This window comes from Enhydra lutris, unplaced genomic scaffold, assembly GCF_002288905.1.
Source record: "Enhydra lutris kenyoni isolate GAN:26980312 unplaced genomic scaffold, ASM228890v2 scaffoldscaffold64, whole genome shotgun sequence".
NCBI lineage: Eukaryota > Metazoa > Chordata > Mammalia > Carnivora > Mustelidae > Enhydra > Enhydra lutris.
In genome coordinates this window covers 3,023,454-3,032,895 of record NW_019154148.1, presented here as the reverse complement: position 1 = coordinate 3,032,895, position 9,442 = coordinate 3,023,454, and the positions used below count along the sequence as shown (strand labels likewise).

General features: G+C 39.9%; 1 pseudogene; it reads left to right on the top strand.

Annotated features, from left to right (window-relative positions):
• Positions 1–2,313: 2,313 nt before the first annotated feature.
• LOC111158874 lies at positions 2,314–2,938 on the top strand (annotated as a pseudogene).
• Positions 2,939–9,442: the final 6,504 nt, after the last annotated feature.

Below are 9,442 nucleotides of genomic sequence, written 5' to 3'. Positions count from 1 at the left end.
AGTGCTCCAAGCAGATTTTTATCTCTCCTTCTATTTTCAATGACAGCCTGGCTAGATATAGTATTCTTGGCTGCATATTTTTCTCGTTTAGTGCTCTATATATATATATATATATATCATGCCAGTCTTTTCTGGCCTGCCAGGTCTCTGTGCATAAGTCTGCTGTCAATCTAATATTTCTACCATTGTATGTTACAGATCTCTTGTCCTGAGCTGCTTCCAGGATTTTCTCTTTGTCACTAAGACTTCTAAGTTCTACTATTGCATGATGGCGTGTGGACCTATTTTTATTGATTTTGAGGTGGGTTCTCTGTGCATCCTGGATTTTGATGCTTGTTCTCTTTGCCATATTAGGGAAAATTCTCTATTATAATTTGCTCCAATATACCTTCTGCTCCCCTTCTCTCTTTCTTCTTCTTCTGGGATCTCAACTATTATAATATTTTTTCGTCTTTTGGTATCACTTATCTCTTGAAATCTCCCCTCATGGTCCAGTAGTTTTTTCTCTCTCTTTTGCTCAGCTTCTTTATTCTCTGTCATTTGGTCTTCTATACCATTAATTCTTCTATATCACTAATTCTCTCTTCTGCCTCATTTATCCTAGCAGTAAGAGCCTCCACTTTTTATTGCACCTCATTAATAGCTTTTTTTTATTTCAACTTGGTTATACTTTAGTTCTTTTATTTCTCCAGAAAGGGATTTTATTTCTCCAGAAAGTGTTTCTCTATATCTTCCATGTCTTTTTTGAGCCTAGCTAGCACCTTGATCATCCTCATTCTGAACTCTAGTTCTGCCATATTACTAATGTCCATCTTGATTAGGTCCCTAGCCATTGGTACTGCCTCTTGTTCTTTTTTTTTTGTGATGAGTTTTTCCACTTTGTCATTTTATCCAGATAAGAATGTATGAATGAGAGAGTAAAATACAAAAAGGGTGGCAAACACCCCAGAAAAATAGATGCTAACCAATCAGAAGAGACCTGAAACCAGAAGGAGAAGAAAGGGGTGTAAAAATAAAAAGATAAATATATATATATAAATATATATATATATTTATAAAGATAAATATATATATCTTTATAAATAATTTATCTTTATAAATAATTACAAATATATAAATATATATTTTTATATATTTATAATTTATTTTATTATATTTATTATAAATATGCTTATATATTTATAATATATATGTATAGATAAATATATATATAACTGATATACATTTATACATATATATGTGTGTATATATATATATATATATATATAAAAAACAGAGCCACCCCCTTGATTACATATATATATGTAATCAATGGGGAGGCTTGGTTCTATTCACCACTCTAATATATGTATATATTAGAAACATATATACATATATGTATACATATACATATATATATACATATATACACCACTCTAATATATATATAATATATAACATATAATAATATATTAGATATTAGATATATACATATATTAGTGTGGTGAATAGAATATATATATATATATATATATATATGAGTGGTGAGATATATATATATATATAGAATATATATATTAGAGTGGTGAATAGAATATATATATACATATATGTGTATATATATATATATTAGAGTGGTGAATAGAACCGAGCCATCTTCTTGATTTTGGGTGTATTCTGGTCTCTTAGAAGAAAATACCTCTCAAAATTTTAAAGAAAGAAAATCTTACATATATATAAAAATAAGGGTAAACAGGTTGAAGGAATGGAATATGACTTTAAAGATGAAAATTTAAAAAGATTCTAAAAAAAGGAATTGATAAGTTGCTTGGAAAATTTTTTTAAAAAGAGAGAAGTGCTGAGGCTGGAGCTAGATTTAAGGTATATTTTGATCTATTAGAAGAAATTATATCCCAAAATTTTAAGGAAAAAAACCTGTATGTTTACAAAAAATAAGATTAAATATAATAAAGGGATGAAAAATGACTATAACAATGAAAATTTAAAAAGGTTTTTTGAAAGAAGTTATTGATAAGATAAAATAGTTAAAAAGGAAAAATATTTAAAATAGAATAAAAAATAAAATTAAAAAAAATTTAACTTGGGTTCCTGGGTGGCTCAGTTGGTTAAGCAACTGCCTTTGGCTCAGGTCATGATGCTGAAGTCCTGGGATCAAGTCCTGCATCAGGCTCCCTACTGAGCAGGGAGTCTGCTTCTCCCACTGACCTCTCTCCTCTCACGCTCTCTCTCATTCTCTCTGTCTCTCTCTCAAATAAATAAAATCTTTAAAAAGAAATTAATTTTGCAAGACTAAAAGATCATGGGGAAAAAGCCATGAATTCTGTGTGTTCAAACCAAAGAGTTCAGCCGGTGACAGGTCGGGGAGGAGCCCTGGTGGAGCGCACTGCGACCCCCGGCGGCCTGGCCCTGGTGAGCCCCTACCACACCCACCGGGTCGGGGACCCCTTAGACCTCGTGGCGCTCGCAGAGCAGGTGCAAAAGGCTGATGAATTCATCCGAGCAAATGCCACCAACAAACTGACCGTCATAGCTGAACAAATCCAACATTTACAAGAACAAGCCAGGAAGATACTGGAAGACGCTCACAGAGATGCTGACTTACACCACGTAGCTTGTAATATAGTAAAAAAAAAACCTGGCAACATTTACTACCTTTATAAACGGGACAGTGGTCAGCAGTATTTTTCTATTATTTCTCCAAAGGAATGGGGGATGGGTTGTCCACATGACTTCCTTGGTGCCTACAAGCTACAGCATGACTTGTCCTGGACTCCGTGTGAGGACATTGAGAAACACGATGCCAAAATCAACACAGTGAACAAGTTGCTAAGCAGTCAGCAGCTCTGCCTCCAAGCACTGAACCCACCTTCCAGGGACTGACTGAGAGTGGACACTCATAAACAGCTCTCACGGCAAGGTGCTGTCACCTCCTTGTTGCCGTCACTCTCTGCCTTGATGGGAGGTAGCATGCGAATTAAGGTGTTGTGGGTGAATCATGAACTTGTTGAGTAGAGACCCTGTGTGGGACGCCTGGGGAGCTCAGTTGGTTAAGCATTTAAGTGTCTGCCTTTGGCTCAGGTCATGATCCTGGGGTCCTGGGATCGAGCAGGGAGTCTGCTTCTCCCTCTGCCTCTCCCTCATTTCACATGTGCACTCAGTCAGTCTTGCGCACGCGCTCTCTCTCTCATCTCTCCTCTCTCAAATAAAATATAAAAAAGAAAAGAAAAAAAAAAAGGTCTTCCTTGCCTGAACCTTCTCCACTCTGAGGCACTCCATCGGGGTTTGAAACCCCTTTGGGAGGGCAGGTGGCCAGTGCTGTCACTGAGCCTTGTGCAGGGTGCTTGGGAGAAAGGCCCTGTTTCCTGGAACTGCTGAGAATGGCCACTGCCCCTGCCCCCTGCCCCTTTGCCTCTGGCCACCCTGTCCTCCCCTCACCACCCTCAGGCCCTTGAAACACACAGTTCTGGATTTGTACTCTGCTATGAAGGGGCTGGAAGGGAGCAGAGGCCAACGGGGGGGGGGCCGGTCGGGGAGGCTGTCTCCACTAGGTAGGAGATTTTTAGAAACTCCCCAGCCTCTTCCAAAGGAAACTTGGGCAGCAAGGGGAGATGATGGCCTTCCCCACCTTCCTGAGAGGGAGGAGAGGAAGTGAAGCCACCCCCCAGGACCAACTTTCCCATCTGGGTTAGAATTTGACCTCTTTCTTCTTCCTCTCCCCACCACGTGAGGCAGGGGGCCCTGAGCCCCTCAGCTGCCTACACAACCCCACCTTTGGCTGCTGGTGGCTTTCTGCCAAACGCACTGCAGCCCATCTTCTCCCAATTACAGCAAGACTGTCAGCCTAAAAAAAAACACAAAAAACAAAACAAAACAAAAAAAAACGGGGCACCTGGGTGGCTCAGTGGGTTAAAGCCCCTGCCTTCAGCTCAGGTCATGATCACAGGGTCCTGGAATCGAGCCCCATGTCAGGCTCTCTGCTCAGTGGGGAGCCTGCTTTCTCCTCTCTCTGCCTGTCTTTCTGCCTGCTTGTGATCTCTGTCAAATAAACAAATAAAATCTTTCCCCAAGCTCTGGAGTACTGCAGTTCTTTTTGATTGAAGAGCTTGGTCTTGGCTGGATGTTCTTGCTGATCTTCTGCCGGAGGGGTGTGTTGCCATGATTCCCAAATGTCTTTTCCTGAGTCGGAATTGCACCACTCTTGCCAGGGGCCAGGCTAAGTAATCTGCTTGGGATCGTTCTCAGAGCTTTTGTTCCCTGAATGCTTTCCGTAGAGCTCTGGAGGATGGGCATGAAAATGGCTGCCTCCCAATCTTCGGCTGGAGGATCTGAGAGCTCAGGACCCCACTCCTCAGTGCACCCTCAGAGATAAGCAGTCACTCCCTCCCATCTCCCTGGTCTCCAGCCATGCTCCGAGCTCACCCAGCCTGTGACCAAGCATTTCTGTCTCTGGCTCACAGCCCCATTTGGAGTCTCCAAACCCCGCAGATTCCTGCTGCATGCTCTCACACCACTCCTCCCTGCTTGAAGAGCAGTGTCTCAACTGTGCCTCGGATCACAGTTTACGGTAACCCCAAGCTGAGAGCCCCCTCCTCGGCTCCGTCTCTGTAGCTGGCTTTTCTGCTCTGATACCTATGAGCTCTGCCACCCTCAGACACCACTGGTCTTTCTGTGACCCCAAGGGTCCTGAGGCCACATTGTCCCCATAAGGGTTCCAGCCCCGCTTAGCCTCTGGAGCGATGTCCCTCAGTGGAGCAGACTTCTAAAAGTTTGATTTTGTGCTCTGCTGCTCTACCGCTTGCCGGGAGCTGGCCCCTCTACCCACTGTCTTCCCGTTGCTTCCAATTCACTTCTCTGCATACCCTAGTTTCCAGAAAGTGGTTGATTTTCTGTTCCTAGAATTGCTGCTCTTCTTCTCTTCTGTCTCCTGTTGAGTTTGTAGGTGTTCAGAATGGTTTGATAACTATCTAGCTGAACTCCTGGGAACTAATGCTGTTTCAGTCTGCTACTCCTCTGCCATCTTGCTTCACTTTAGTTCTTGTTTTTTAGTTCTGGTAAACTTACGGCTATTTATTATTTGGTTTGTGTTGTGGAACTACTGTCTTTCTCTTAGTTGTTTTCCATGAAATCCCCAGTGCTCTAAGACATGTAGTTCTCCATGTTCTGTTTCAAATAGATTCAGGCCCCATCAATACTCATGGCCTGCCTTTACCCTGAGCAGAATCCCAGAACTACGGCAGTGGACTGTAGGGGTGGAGCCCGGTTTTCCTGAAGTGACATCCTCATTCTAGGAGTCGTCATGGAGTGGACATGACACCTCCTGGTCTTCTTTTTCACCCTTCCAGCATAGAATTTCTACCCTAGAAGTAATCTGAGGAAAGACAGTTGGGGCCTCTTTATTCTTACCCTTTATTCTTACAGTAGAGCTTCTATCCTTTGCATAGGTGTACAATGGGAGGCTACAGACCTTATCTTTTCAGTGTACTTAGCTGGAATAGAACTTCTGCAACATACAATGGGGGATCAGAAACTCTAACATCCTGCCTTTCCATGGGTGAAATCCTATCCCCAGAGTGGATGTGACATAGAGAGCTCTTACCTTCTTAATCCTCACTTGACAATTGTAGGATGTTTAGGGTAGAGCTTCTGCATTGCAGAATTGGTAAAGTCAGGGAATTTGGTGGTGGTAAGACCATGGTCAAAACCACAGTCATGTTCTTGCTGAAGCTTAGTAGATTTTCTTTAATGAATGTTTCTGCATTTGCTGTTTTCCCTTTGGACAAATTCCAGAGACTTTAAATAATTGGTTTGATATTTTTTATTTAATAAAATGTTTACAAATTAAATTGTTGGGTTTTTTTTTTGGTTTTTTGTTTTGTTTTGTTTTTGAGTAGAGGGCTCACCAAGCTTCTTATGTTTCCATTCAGGAGGTCTTACTCCCTATAATTGTGGTTGCCCATGCGTTCTTTTTTCATCTCTTAGGACAAAGCATTCATCACTTCTGTAGTTGTGTATTTTGCCATCTATTTTTATAATAAACTACATTTCTTCATGTTTGTTAAGCCCCTGTGTAATTAAAAAGTAGTGATGTGGTCATATGTTTTGAATCTGTCTTATAGGCCCCTCTTAGTCAAATTTCTAATTAGAATATTAAAGGATGTAACAACCTTACACAGAGGAAAATAGACTCTATAAAGCCTCTTTATAAAGCAGTGTTTACTGGAAATGTGACAGTGTTAAGCGAGAGTCTGTAGACAAGAACAGAACAAAGTGTGTGCTCTTGAAATTGGAGACCATAATGGAAACAGAGACTTAATAAAGGTTATGTGCAGAAAACTCCCATTCAACAGAGGTCAGTGGAGGTGTATCTCTGTGGTAACAACATGAAACATATACCCTCTATACCCCAGCTGCTGCCATCCCAGCAAGGAGAAAACCCTTACCTGATCATAAATTTACTGCCAGAGACTCAGTTTTAAGGTAAAACTGTTACTTTGAATACACAAGGTTAAATTTCCTCTCTGGCATAGACTGAATGTTCATGTCCCCCCAGAGTTCTTTGTTGAAACTTAATCCCCCGTGTGACGGTATTGGGCACTGGGGACTTTGACAGGTGACTGTCATGAAGGCAGAGATGTCATGAATGGAATTAGTGACATTATAAAACCAACTCCAGAGAGCTCCCGTGCCCCTTCTGCCATGTGTGGACCCAGAGAGAAGTCCTCAGTCTGTAGCCCAGGAGAGGGCCCTCCTCAGAACTCGATTATGCCCATGTTTTGATCTCAGACTTCCAGACTGCAGAACCACTAGAAATAAACTTCTGTTATTTATACGCCACCGAGTCTATGATGTCTGTTACAGCAGATACCCTCCAACCCTGCATGAGGAAACCAGATCAAAGTTCATTTCAGTTACAGACATAAAAGGAAGTTTCCTATTTGATCACTTGAATTTTATGATTGAAAATTCATACCAGCTGCATTGTCTTGCACATTCCCTATGTGGATGCTGCTTAAAAAATAATAATCTAAAATACAAGGTGAAAAGAAACATAATGAATCAAAATTTGCCCTCGTGTTTTTAAAAACACTAATATATGGTGCTGAAATATTAAACATAATAGACAGGTACCTTCTTAGACCAACTCCCATTGACACACACACACACACATGCACACACACGCTCAGTTTAAACATAGTTATACAAAGTTGGCTCTTAAATTTCTATTACTATTCCAGACTAATGTTGACAATGCATTAACATTAAATGACTGAAATTATATATAATAATTCCCAAGATTCCCCATTATATATCACTTATAATAATTGGGACAGATAAACCAGACTAGAATTTTTTTCTCTCCTTTTTCTGTGAAGGAAGGATATGTTCTAAAAACCCATAGTGTGTAAGTAGACCACTTGGGAAATGTCTAAACAACTTAAGAATACACAAAAACTTTTGAAGCAGCACCAGATAATTTATAAGCTTTTATTTGTAAAGGCATTGCTGCAAGTTAATGTAGAAGACATTCTTATCTTTTCATTTAAGCGAGCCCCTTAGGACGATTAAAATGCAACAGTGAGGTGAGTTCTACTTACTGTACTCTGAAAGAAAGTGCAGTTGAAACATAGAGTTTTATGCCCGACTGCTGAATTCAAGGCACAATAGTTTTCTATAGAGATTATGAGTTCTCCCTTATCCTCACACCTTGATCTTGTCAATTAGCACCTATTCTTTTTGTATCTTTCTTCAGTTACATTATCTGTCTTTCATTCTCAAAAATTTTTTTTTTAGAGCTCAGTACTTTTTCTTCTCCTTTGTATATTTTCATCCCTTATACCTAAATCCCTCCTCCACAACATTTCTTCAAATTGGAGCTTTCCAGGTGAACAGAACAAGAGTAAGCAATTCCTCTTTGGGGACTGTGTCTTTAGTTCTCTCCACAGACAGAAACTATCTTACCTGATATCTCTCTGCCACAAAATTCTGCATATGAAATAAAGGACTCGGGCATGTTTATACTGTGATGCAGTGTTTTTTTTTTTTAATAGCTCTGAATGCTGCATTCCATGATGTAATAGTGTCCATTAGATTTTAAAGGTCAATAAAAGTGGCGTGAACCCACTTCCCAACAGCAACATAGACTTCCTTATTCTTCCAAATGGATCTCCCAGTGGGATTCTCTTGGAGTTGGCAAGGGACTGCTATGTAGGAATCAGTTCTGCATTCTGACACACACTTGGATAATATGACAGTGATGATCAAATCTGCCTGCTGGAGGATCATGGCAACCCTCTGTGGTTTCTCCAGAGGCCATAGCCATCAGCAAAGACTTTTTGTTTTATGAGCTATCAATAGTGTGCTATCCTCCAGAAGATAGAGTCACACTTATTTCTCTTAGACAAACTTTACTGCAAGTAACAGCACTAAAGATTATTCATACATATCCAGTGTCACATTGCTAATAGGAGTTTTGAAACCAAGGATAAAAAAGAGTTTGGCTATTTAATTTGCATGTGTTTTCCATCACCTTGCAAACCTTTTAAGATTGCTTGTTGGGAATTCCTTTCTAGGAAACACTTCATCGTTCTTATGTAATAAACGATACACTTTCTCAATAAATTAATGTTTGAAAATGTTTCTTGTATATATATATATGTGTGTGTATTCTTTATTATGGCCAAATTCTTTTAAAACCAAGTACTCTAAAATAGGGATGACTTTTTGCATTGTGGCTAATGTGATCACTGGCATAAGCTGTAAAGTCTCCTTGGCATATGTCTTAAATCTCTAAGGTGCTGTACAGACTGGGTCTGGGCAGTGCTGTCTGGTTATTTTCTGTTTGTGCAGAGCCTCTATTGAATTTTCAGAAAGAAATAGGTGGTGTAGGCTTATTCTAATTTCATATAAAGCTCCAATACAATAAGTCATATATTATTCTATATGACCTCACACAATTGGAATTTTATGTTAATATATTAATAGAGTAGAATGTTTAAGACCTCTTGAAAGCACATCTAAGCTTCAGTTAAGATGTTGTCTATAAAGGAACCCCTGGCATTGGGAAAACCACACAGTTAACAGCCTTTCTTCTGCTTGTGGAAGCTTGTGAGTCTTTCTACCCTCACCGCCAAATATTTCAACTCATCTTAGAGGCAATGGTTTCCTCAGAAGATACAAAAAAAAATTGTGTTATGAGTAGTTGATATTAGGTGTTTTACTTTTTACATGGAAAGCCAGCTGACCTTCCACTGACATGAGAATGAAGTCTGTGGCTCTTGTGGGCAAGATGTCCACCTTATACAAGGGAGCTATGATCTCTAAATCTATGGCCACAGGTTTCTTTGATATTCTTCTCTAGTCAAGAAGGAGGCCATCCCCTCCTTTTGAATTTGAATGCCTTATGAATGACTCCATTGCTCAAAAGGGTTTGGTAGAGGTAAAG